The following is a 12832-nucleotide window of genomic DNA, read 5'->3' as shown; positions in this document are numbered from 1 at the left end:
AGGATGTAATGACAGAGGGTGTCGTCCAGGTTTCGTATGGCTAACTTGAGGTCTTAAAATCATAAAAGACCAATCACAGCACAGCAGGTCAATCCCAACCATGAAGTAAAGTTAAAGTAATTAGCTGGTGTTGTTCTCTCAGTTGAGCAAATCAAAGTGCTTCAGTAGTCTGTGGAGGAAAGCCAGGGATCAACTTTGCAGAGGGCTCAGTTAGTTATGCAGTGTTCTGCTTGAGACATGCTCAATGGCTACCAACAGCAATTTCACCAGTGACCGGTCACAGTGTCACTGTACAGTGCACTATAAGCTGGTGGCATTTTACCAGTGGATATCCATTCCTGTCAAGAGCACACAGACAGCAGAGCTGTTGAGTTCAACTGTTTACCAGAAACACCAACAAAGCTAGTCAAAGTCTGCTTTCAAAGTTTTCACTTGTCCATATAATAGCTACATGTTGCAAGTGTATAGGAGGAAAACTAGAGACAAGATGCAAGATGGCACATGTTCACGTCAACAAAAGGTGTTTACCCAGTGCATACACAGAAATTCTTTTCTCTCTTTCTGGCTTGGTTCTGTGTTGAGCAGCTCTTTACATATGTGCAGTAGTGGTTCTCTGAATTTTCTTCATTCTGGTCTCTCTCAGTCATCAATTTCTGCAACTTCTCCAGAACACTAGAATCTTACATATACATTTTTTACCACATTGCTCCAAACCTAATCTCATGCCAGAATCACAAAACACTCACCCTGACCTATAACATTATATATGGTCACCTCTACGTTATTACAACATATTCACCATTCTTTTGATTCTGGGTATTTATGCATCCCTACAAGTCACAAAAATCTGCAATTTGACAAGCATTTTTATACCATGGTCTTCCCACTTAAATTAGAATAACTCCTTCTTTGGAAGGCCAGAAACAAAACTCAGCTATTCTCTGTCATACAATGTATGACGAACCGCAACCTTCTGTTTGGTTCATCCACCTGTGTTTAAGTCTTACCGTGCACCTTGTGGCTTTTAATTGCCATATTTTTTTGTTTTTTATTGTTTTTATAATTATATGTCACTGTCACATTTTGTTAGTTTAGCATTTATACATAAACTCTGGAAACCATAAACATATGTTCTGTTTTGTGTTTGTCCTTTCATGTACATTTGTGAGAAGTGGCCTACACAGCCCAGTAAAGTTGAAAGCCCTTGTTGTGAAGAGATACAGAGGTAACGTGTTAGCATGTAACATTACATGTAGCACAGTAACTTACGTAATGTAAAGACAGTAATTGTCAGGGTGTGGGGGGTGGAAAGCACCATACGTGATGTGAAACATTATACAAGTAATTCTTTCTGGTAAAAGCCATCCACTAAACATATGAAAGTTATTACTGTAACCGCTATGTGTTAACCATTTACACACACTTACATCAGACCAGTGATACTTGCCATAATGGGGCAGAAACTTGCATGGAACAGACTTTACCCTGTACCACATCAAAATAATGGAAGGTAGAATTACTCATCCTAAAGTAATTTTCTTATGACCTGAAAAACTGCTTAGTAACAAAAGTATCTGCAGCTACTGTGACCGATTGTCAGAGATCATTTATTCTCACATAACAATAAACTCTGGAATGAGATCCCACATTACATTACAGCAATAACTTCTATTACACATGTAAAACAACTATATAAACACGATCTGATGGAAGGACACACCTGCAACCACTGATTCCACTCACATGCCATCTTACTCCATTCAAGTCCTCTCCTCTGTAGTGTCTGCGTAGCTGTTTGTGTTTGTCTGTTGTCGTTTTCATTTTGTAATTTAATCCTGTCTTTTATGTGCTGCAGAGCAGGAACCTGCTGTAAACCAGTTTTCACAGAGTCAGGCCAGTTTAAATGTATTATATATTTTAACATCTATAATGTTACCTTGAATCTTGAGAACATTGTGTAACTTATATTGTGATCTGTTAAAACCATTCCAAGGTTTTTGCTGTGAAACAGAGAAATGTCTCATGTTGCTGACAGTCACTATTTGCTACCTGTAGTAAAGGATTACTTGAAAAGTCTTTCACATTTTCATCGACAGGATGTTAAATACACCAGGTTTTTTGACCCTTCTACATGCATGAAATGATGTATTTCTCTGATACCACGTGTTACGGCTGCCACCGTTTTGGGTGTGTTTTGTGTGTGTGCGTGTGTCTTGCGTGTTTGTGAGTGGTTGCAGGTGAAGGGGTGTGGAAACTGGATTCCTCCTCCGAGCCAGCCGCTGCCCAATCGCCTGCAAGCTGTTATTTCCTGCCGGCTACAAGAGTCGTCTCAGCCTGGCAGTCGGTGGCTGGCATCTTTCATGACCAGTCCTTGGCACAGGAGAGATTCCACTGTTTTGTGACAGATTTGTCAGAGCTCTGCTCCTCGTAAATTTACGGTAACCAGACTCGAACTGGACGAGGACTGATTTCACACCCACACTTAGTTGTATTGTTTGTTAGCCTCAATAGGCTTAGGGGTGCTTTTTCATTTTGTATTTTGATTCTCGTTTCTCACCTTTTACTATAAGGCCTCAATTAGGAGGGTTTTATTTCTATTTCTTTTTGTGTGATAGGCAAACTCTCATTTTTGAAGAGTTCTCTTTTAGTTATAATTAGTTAAGCTCTCATTTCTGGAGAGTTCTCTTTTGGTTTTGATTATTTCATTTGTTTGAAAAGCACCCACTTGCTCTTTTCGTTGTCTTGGCCTTTTGCCTTTTGTGTAGTAAAACAATTTAAAACACTTTGATTTAAATAAATAACTAATTTCAACCATTTCCATCCAGTTGTTTTTAGTTACTTCCTTTCCCCTAGCGAGCTGGGTTGCAACACCACGCAACCTTTAACACATTTAAAAATGACCAAAACCCACCTTAAAAATAAAGCACTTTATTCATAACCAATGAAATGGAAATATAAATTGGGTACATATAATGCACAAAGCAGCAAAGCCATAACTTTTATGTAAACTGTCCAGATCATGTCCTCCATCAGGGTAAAAGGTCTCTGGTACACTAAAGTGTCAGCTGGTTGTGGAGCTCTCAGGTCACAGTGGATATCCTGACAAGTTCTGTGGATACTGACACTTCATGATGCGGCTGGCTCCTGTGTTGTTGCTTGACTGAGGCATGACACCTGCCCTGAGGAACACCTCATCAAACATGAGCTTCATCAGGTCGCAGATCATCTGTAAAACAAGGCAGACTCACTGTCATTTACATTACATTGTCATGTTTATCAGGGTCAACCATGCCATCCTACAACTGAAGATAAATTTGGTCTTGACTGGAGATGCATGTAGGTGGATGGTGATCACAGTATGACCAGAGGAAGCCAGACAGAACAACATGTGAAGTGTGAAGTGATCCGCCCCTTGTAATCTAGGCTGATAGCGTAAACTATGTGTTTCATTTCATTTCTATTGACATTGAAATATTTTTCTTCAGGATCACTTCCAGAGTTGGGTTGATGAAAGTGTTGTGACATTTGGAAAGGTTTTTTTTTTTTTTTTTTTTAAAGTTTATTTTAGTGTTTATTGTAATTGCAGTAGGTATGATTTATTTTCATGGTAATTATTTTAGGTTTTTTTTATTATTATTATTTTTTTTTTGAGCAGTGAAACACTTTCCCTTTTATTTTTTTTCCCCCATTGTCATATTCTCTGTTTCTATAACTACTCTCAGTAATTGCACCTACCATGGTCTTTATGTAAAACCATAGGATTACACAGTGGAAAGCCTCAGTGGTGATGGCTCGGCTTCTCCACATCCCTGAAGACTGCCTGGATTAACATTACAGAAAAGGTTCAAACACTGAAGTAGACTGCATTAGTTTCAGCAAATAAACTGGTAACTCATATATACACACACTTATAGGGATATTTGAGTAAGTCACAACATGTCTGTCAACTCTGTCAAAGCTGTGACGGAGTCTGCAGGATCACAGGTAAGGGAAAGGAATTCATTGCAGTTTGACCATTTGTTTTTCATGCGTACCACGGGGCAGGTCTATCAAATACATTTACATACAGCTGCAACAGATGTACATACTATCAATCAGCAGAAGGGACTTTCGTGTTAGTTGACAACAAAGCCAGCTGAGCTAGTGTTGCAATATTTCATTTTATAGTTTTACAAAAAGCGATGTGAAAAACCAGTTACGTTCATCCAACCTGCTACTGTCATTGATTAATTGGCTTGAAATGAGGCCTAATGTTCAAACTGTTTCTCTTGACTGTCCCTCAATTTTAAATACCCCAACACTGCTCCAGCGTGTGGGCCTACAATAGACACTAGCCAGATTAGTCGTGCAACATGCTAACACAAGTTCAACAGGCTAACATGCAAAATAAACAGTAAAGCAACATCAAAATGGCAAAACTTACAGCTCCCAAGTTTGAAGTTGGTATCGATCCATCCTTGAGCTTCATTAATCCTTTGTACTCGCGCTCATTGAAAAAGTAGTCTGAATTAAAATGATTCATCCACAAGTTTTCCAGTTGTTTAGCAGACATTTCCCTCAACAATAAAGTTAACCCTCTTGGCTCTCGAGTCCTCTGAGGATTTAGAGATTAAGTTTTTCATAATATGGTTTTTGTCTTGCAGTGCTGCATATGGCCACTGGGACAAACTCGCTGCATGTCTGGCTTTGCACACATTTTATCCACCAGTCTTGTATCCATAGGAAACAACTGTGTATGTTGTGTGAATCAGGCATCTTAAGAATGTACAGAAACTATTAAGAAAACAGTGTTGGTTCATATGTTTGCATGAGCTTCTGTTAGTTCTTTCGGTTCCTGAGTTAGAGTAACATTCATCCTTGACAGTCAATCAATCATGTTTTGTATGGTAGAAACAAGACTGTGGTGTTAAAACCTCCCATACAAAACCAAAGTCACATAATGAGTAGAGAGATGGACTGAAATGGCACAACTGAGTCAAGTAAACATGACCTACACATCAACAAGTGGCTGGTAATAACACTGCATATCTCTTGGGGTAAATGTGACCACCTAAAATTGCTCTGACATATTTCTCATTGAGATTTAAGAAGAAAGAAATGGAAACTGACAGACAGATGACTCCATTTTGCACACCTCTGCTGTCATGTTGTGTCTAAATTCCTTCCCAAATATTTTCTAACAGCCCCTCAGGCTCTGTGGTGTCCCATGAAAGAGTACCAGAGACAAGTGAGGTGCATGTGTAGGCACAAAGCTCTTCTGTAATTGAAGGCAGTAGAGTGTCCACAGAGGACTGCACTGAGGTGCATCAGTGGGAGTTGAATGTGGCCTAAAGCATCATGGGCTTTATCATGCAGCTTAATACCCTGATTCACTGGTACACAGTGCATGCTCACTCAGCTAATGCTAAGAAGGGCAGCGTGATTGAGGAGGGCCCCACTAGGAGCCCAACAAAAGGAGATCTCTTCAAGTCAACACACTCCTGCTGGGAGATGAGCCACTGGTAGACAAACACACAACTACACAGAGAGCCTCTGCTTGCAAACTTTATTCCTCTTGTCTGACTCAGGTTTCTGAATACTTTTCTTACCTTTCTGTCCTAATTCTGTCATTAGCATTTTTTTAACAGTGATCCTGCAATACTGCTGAAAAAGACCCATTGTTACGCTATTTTGCTTCTTTATGCTTAACAATGCCAGCATAATGCTGCCAAGTGTGTGATTCAAGATTGCATGCTGGCCAGAAGCAAAAGTTATGTGACATGTAACAGAACAGCGTCAGCCTCTGCGGTGATGTAACATACGCACCGGGCGGTGGCATTGCTTTGGAGGGAAAAGAGCTCACAGACCCCGTTGTTTCCCCAATTCACAGACATTTCGGTTGCTGTAGGTTAGCTTGCTTCTTCTTCAAGACAGCTGCTAAATGCTGCAAGCCCTTTTTTAAATCCCACAGTGGTCTGTCACAGACTCAAAACATCATCAAAATGTCACACTCTTGTCCAGTCCTGCAAGTTCCCCCACTTTACAGAGACAGCAGTTCGGCTCTGTTACTTCCTCCATTGTCAGGTCAATGGTGGAGCAACAATGGCCCCCTTTTCTTGTTTGTACAATTTATACGATGAAACATTCCCACCTTGATGTAGCTGTATAAAAGGGGCTTCTCCCACTTTTCTTTCCTTTCTTCTTTCCTTACAAAGAGGGATATTTTATCCAGTTTTGAACCAGTGAGTTTACTCAACCTCAGAGTAATTACAGTATCTGGTGAGACAGGGAGACATGCACATAGTGGGCAAGAATTAGAATTGTCAATCAGAATCTTACTAAACATCGAGCCTTTTTCTTTTTCGTTGGACTTTTCTGCACAAATTAAACCACATATAAACAGTGTAAGTGGCTGCCCTCCATCTTGGTTTTAGACCAGAACCAGCAGAATGTGCAACATTTAACTGTTCTTGCAAGGTTGTCTACCACCACAGTGGTTACTGACCAGTGGTTCAGTGTGATGTTTACAGTATTTAGTCAAAAGGTTTATGCACCTTACTGACAGTCTATAACTAAAAGAATCTGTGTAAGTTAGTGCAAATAGTGTTTATGTGTGGTTTGCCCAGATTTCAGTTAAGGGTTCCCTGTGCAGTTGGTAAAAGAAGTTTCTATTCATATTGTGTATCCTTAAGGTCATGAACACTTTGAATATACTTCCTTCCTCATTAAACATTTGCAATGCCACCTTTTGAGCATTTTATCTTTTATCTTTCCCTGTTCAGATCTAGGTTTTCTAGTCTTCTTCTCTGTCTTTGTTGGCATAATGCTAAATTTGTTTTGTGCGACTGGAGATCAGTGAAATAGTGTCAAACCAGTGGTATGACTATGACTGTGTCGCCTGCGTTGTCATGCGTGGACACAAAATGGATAAAAGAGGGACCCACTCATAAAGCACAGCTCCACAGCGTTATTACAATAGAGGTCAGTCCACCTGATAAATTAAATTGCCATCTGAGAAGATGGTAACATCACATAAAAGCAGAACTCCTCTAATTCCTGCATCCATTTTATGTTTTGATGAAAGTCCTTCTCCTCACTCTGAACACTGCTGTCTTGAAGGATACGCTTTTGGCTATTTTATGGAAGAAATCATATCGAAAATGTCAAAATGCTGAACTTAGAAATTGGATTAGAAATTAAAAACAAATATATTTCAGGTCCAAAATGCATTGAGCTCAAAGGGTATCAGTGGTGCATTACTACTACTTACATTTCTGTGTAATTTCAGTAATTCAGAATTAAAAATTTCACATAATGATAATTAGATTCATTAACTGATAATTCAGCCTTTTTGATGAATAATAGTAAAGGATAAAACTCATTAATAATTTAATAAAATCAACAGAACATCCTGCTGTATGTCTAAGAAATGTCACAGATAACACAGTGTTGTGCTTAAAATTAGAAAATTTCAGCTCATGTTGATCTGATGAAACCTAGGGTTACGAGCGATAAGTTGTGTGTATTATACCTGGACAATGTCATATAGATACATTGCACAGAATAAGCCATTTCCCTAGATAAGAAACCTTTTACAGTGCAGACAGGGTTGGAAGACAGATAAGGTTGTTGATCTATTCAACAATAAAGGATTTGAGTAATTCACAGATATCAATTTCCCCTGTTCATGCATCTTGCTGAAGGTACATCCAGTACACGCTGCCTGTCCGAACAGCATGTGTGTCACTGAACCTCTTGCGTTTCATTTCATTCTTCACTCATTCATTTCTGTGTTAACAGGCTAAACACACAGCCTACGTGAGCAGCTGCAGTGGTGCTTCATCAGAGGTTTGGCGTGCCACCTATTGTTTTCATGTGATGAACCTGGTTCTCACCAAAAACAGACAGTGAAAAGTATGTCATTATGTCATATTGACATCACATCAGTAACATTACACTTTTACTACACTTTCCAATGTCTATATCTGTAGACTGACAGATGTAAAGAAAGATACATTTTTTAACAGAATGCTTCCTGTAATCTGGATTATTTTTCTGTCTAAACTAAATCTAAATTAAATTTGTAACAAAATGACGCTAAACACTACGGTCATTTTCTAAGGTAAACACAATATAAGGAGGACAGGGCAGGTAGTAGCAGCGCCGCAGCAGCAACTCACTCATAGGTAGAGGCAGGCAAGACCGATCAAATGCACTGCTGAAAACTGTTAAGCTTGAAAAAGCCAGTTACACTAATTGAGTGACACTTAATTAGTCACCCTTCTTGCTTCTGTGTCCTGGAGACTGAGAAACATTTATAAGAACTTTTTCTCACCTGTTTAGACTAACTTTTTATTATTATCTTGTGTGTCTGTAAGTGTTTTGTATTTGGTTTGTCAGCTGTATAAAAATACAGGTCACTGCATTTACTCTAATTAATTAATTAGCTATTAAAAATAACATTTTTATGATTGTTTGGTTTATAAAATGTCTTAAAAGAAATAAAAAGTCTTTCAAGTTTGCAGATATCATCATATTGCTTGTTTTGTATTTTCCTTGCGAGGCAGCTGGACACAATATCATGCAAAACGAGAATATGTTATACCTGAGTTATATTAGAAATAGAGTGTATTACTTCATTGAAAGTCATGTGTTATCATGTGTGGACCTGGCCATTCACTGCCAGGTACACACATGAGAACAACATGAATGCTGGAAGAGCATCCACTGTTGCCTGGATGTTGAGGGTAAAAAGAACAATTATTTTACAGCTAACGCCTGTTGGGCTTTGATACCCAGGAAACCTGTAAAGGGACATCTGGAACCTGGACCAGCACACACATAATCCTCGCTAAAGAAAACAACATGTGAGCCACAATATAGCAAAAGAAGAGTAAAGAGAGATCTAACGATTTCCTATAAGATCAAATGACATGTTGTATTTTTTCTTTTCTTTTTTTTTTTTTTTTGCTCCTTTACAGACAATCATAAGATGTAGCGAATTATTTATTGGATCTTGAATGGATGAATAAATGCATGAAACAACATGCATGGAGTAAGCATCTTGCTGGTGTGTTCCATAATGAAAGCAGCTCATGCAGCCCTCACTGTCAGCCTCCCTCACCTCTCGTCCAGCGTTTCAGCTTGTGGAAATGAGAAATATAGGTCAGCAGCATTGGCACTCGCACTGCACATGCTCTGCAGAGGAAGCAGCAGAATACTGTACTCTCTGGACTTCAAAGTAGATTTCTGCAGGATATTTTATGTCACATCCTGTTATTTTGAAAGTGCGGTGTGATTTGCTCAGGCCAGTAACAGCTAATCGTATTTGACACGCTTCAGTGTCTGCACACATGCTTGGGATTTCTTTAATTTAATGGTGAAACTAAGTACTGTACAGAAAGTAAGTCATTCACTATCTCATCAAGATTTATGCATGTGCTGTTCAAATCACTGCAAACAACATTAAATTGTCAGGAAAGATTTCATACAGAAAATAGAGTATCAAGCATAACATGAATAAATTATGCATGTTGCACACACTACCTCTTGGCCTAATAGCGGCCGGGCCGGCAGTTTATCAGTCGGTCTTTTGGTCTGTCTGTCCAACAGGTAGTGGTGGATTTGGAGCGGATATTCATGGCCCCTGAAGCAAGATGCGTCATGATTTGATGACCTCTTGAACTTTGGCCGAGGACTCACCAAAAATCTGTTTGCCTGCAGAGATTACTAGTGACTCACAACTAAGTCAAAATTCCCATTTGCTCTATGACATCTGTTAAACTTTTGCTGACCTCCTAATCATTCCTAAGCTAAGCTTCCTATTTTTGTTTCTTGGTGTCTAGGATTTTTTGTCTGTTTAGTTACTTGTTGTAAATGAGGCCTCCCCCTCAATGTATTTCCAATTTAAAATAAAGGTAGAATGAATTAGTGAGTTCCTCTTGTGTGGGGCTTCTGAAAGTATTTAAGTTTAAGGCTGAAGCCTCAATTTATTCACCCATAAAAACATAGAAATGCTCTCATCCTGATCTACCAACACTGATTACCAAAACACAAGACTGAATACCCATAAAATAAAACCAGAAATAAAAACACAAACTACACTCACTACACTTACTTTGCTGGGTGTTGAAATTTGGCCTTGTGCCATACCCCACTGAAGGTGTTCCTGATGATAATCCCTCTACTGGCTCCCATGTGTTGCTGGCTGCCCCTCAGTGATTACAGAGATGAGAACAGGAACGAGACAGTGCAGTTTGAATAATAGATGTATAAAAATGGAAAGCAGGCTCCAGTGGGCTTCGGTTGGCAGTTATTTTTGGTGGGTGCTGGGCCAACAGTGCTGACAGTCATTGCGCTTTCTCAGTGGGTTGAGGTGTCCAAATGGTAACGATTCAAGTCTCTCAGTAGAAAATTGGTTGTGTTATACAGTGGAATAAATCAACACATGGATATTTGGATAAAATGGAAGGAAATATGTTCTACAATTGCTGAAAAGTGATTTGTAAACTGGCACTATTTAAAACTTCACTGGCCAACTTGGTTAACTGAAAATCTGATCGTGTCAACAAAAGCATCAGTTTCTAGAAATCCTGATATCGGTTTGGATTCACTCTGGCTTTTGCATTAGTCAGTTGTTGAGTTACTGTGGGTTTAGAAGTCTTCCTGATGTGCCTCGTCAACTTTAGATACAACAGTGTTGTGTTAAAAAGAGATATCTTTTTTTTGAAGAACCCTTATTTTAACTAATACATATGGCAGCCAAAGCTTTTCAAGTAGGGACATAAGCCTTGTGAACAGATAATGTTCCACAGCTGCCCTCAGTAGCATTACTTCCACAGGAGTAAGAACAGGTACATGACAGAGGAGGCATTTCTCATCTTCATTGCAAGCTTAGGGTTTTGCATTCGCACATCTGCCCTCAATCACGTTTGGATAAATATTTTATATGACCATTTACTACTCCAGTAAATAGTGCTGACCGATAAATCATATTTTCATCATCACATGAAAATGCACAATAAACAACAAGAACAACATTTCACTTCACCTGCACCCATCAAGGGATCCAACATTAACAACAACAAGTGCCAAATGTGGGTAGATTTTACATTTGTGAAGTAAATCTCGGAAAACTAGCCACTATCTAAACAGACATGTAATAAAAGCTATCATTATTTGTATAGTTGTTTTGCTGTCTGTGCTGGAGTTTGTTCATTCAAGCACACACAGGGACAGGGTAAGCCTTCATGGTGCATTCAGTTGCGCCTAATAAACTCTGAAGTGTATATCGCTTCATAGAGCAAAGCACATGGGCACCAACAGTGACTTCATAGTGCATTCATGTGCACCTCCAAAACACAGAAATCTATACTTAAATGTCCATGAAAGATGTTTTTTTTCTTTCCTTTGATGGAATACATAGGCCTACATCTGACATGACTTTCTTGTTCTTTCACTACAGCATTTTTATTAATTGGATTAAAAATTCTATACGAAACAAAAAAGGATCTTATCAAATGGTTATCAACGAATTCAAACATGTTATTGTACAAAATGTCGATAAGTATATCTGTCCTAATTTTCAAATTGTTTCTGCAATGCTTTTTATTACATACTAAATATGCATTCATTTTGACGGATTCAAACACATATCCAGCTGGTGGATTTACTAACTATAGCTGTTAGATAAATGTAGTGGGGTACATACTATACTTCTCTCTGAAATATAGTGGAGCATGATAATAAAGCAACAGAATGAAAACAAGTAAAGGATAAGTACGTCAAATGTGCACTTAAGAAGAGTACTGGAGTAAATGTACTAATTATAGTTCATCACTGGTCATGTCAAACACATAGTGGAAAAGAGCTTCTGATGAACACAAATCAAGAAAAAACATGCAGAGCAAAACATGAACATACAGTAGGCAGCTATTGGACAGAATTGAGAGAGAGAACATGTTTCAAGCTCAGTGCTCTGCCTCAGGCTGAGATGCTGTATACCTGCCTTCATTTGCAGCAAATCAGGTGCTTCTGACTGATTCTGACATTACTATTAGTTGACTATTTTAGTGAGTGACTGGTTTTACTAACTGAATGACGGCCTGCCTTTACTGGCTGATCTTACGGTGACAGTGATGAGAGAATCTTCTGCAGGCTCATAGAACAAACAGTGTAGTCAGAATGAAGGAATATGAGAGTGATAAACCAGAGCAGAATGTCTTAGTATTCCTTACGCTCTCTTTCTCTGAAAAGTCTTGGCTCCTCTGGGAGAGTTCAGCTCAACAGAGATGCTCCATTGCCCCACATCTGCTAACACTCACTGCCAGCCAGCTCTCTGTGTCTCATTCTCTTTGCCTTGCCTTCATTACCTCAGTTTCTGTCACACGCAAAGGCTCTATCTGTGTCACATATTGCACTGTTCTATCTCACTATCAGCTTCTTTTCTTTCATGCTGACTGGATCTCTGGCAATGTCCTACCATTTTCCCCTGTTTATCTGCCAGTACTCAGATCATCTGATATGAATTTTCAAAGCCTGATAAGATGGTGAGAGTTTTGGATCAAAACCGCAAATGAAAAGCATTGCATAAGCTAGACTGTAATTTACAGGTTTTCACCTATAGATTTGACTCTGGAGAACCAGGTCAGACACATACAGGAACAATCACCACACTATGAGGGTATCACTCGATGCTGAAGTGTTCAGTCCAAGACTAAAAATGATGGTTTCTTCTTCTGCTAATCTGCCTCTAAATACTCTTAATAGCATCAAATATAGGCTACATGTTTTGAATATTTTCTTTTTCTGCACAGCTGGGGTTATTGAAAATGCAGAGGCATTTGACGTCAAT

At 39.0% G+C, this 12832-nt stretch overlaps 1 protein-coding gene across 2 annotated transcripts in view; it reads right to left on the bottom strand.

The window, feature by feature from the left end:
- Positions 1-12832, bottom strand: part of plppr4b (phospholipid phosphatase related 4b) — a 47643-nt gene that overhangs the window by 29689 nt on the left and 5122 nt on the right. The gene's annotated exons all lie outside the window — the stretch shown is intronic.

This window comes from Chaetodon auriga, chromosome 21 (assembly GCF_051107435.1).
Source record: "Chaetodon auriga isolate fChaAug3 chromosome 21, fChaAug3.hap1, whole genome shotgun sequence".
NCBI lineage: Eukaryota > Metazoa > Chordata > Actinopteri > Chaetodontiformes > Chaetodontidae > Chaetodon > Chaetodon auriga.
This window is presented reverse-complemented; position numbering and strand designations above follow the sequence as displayed.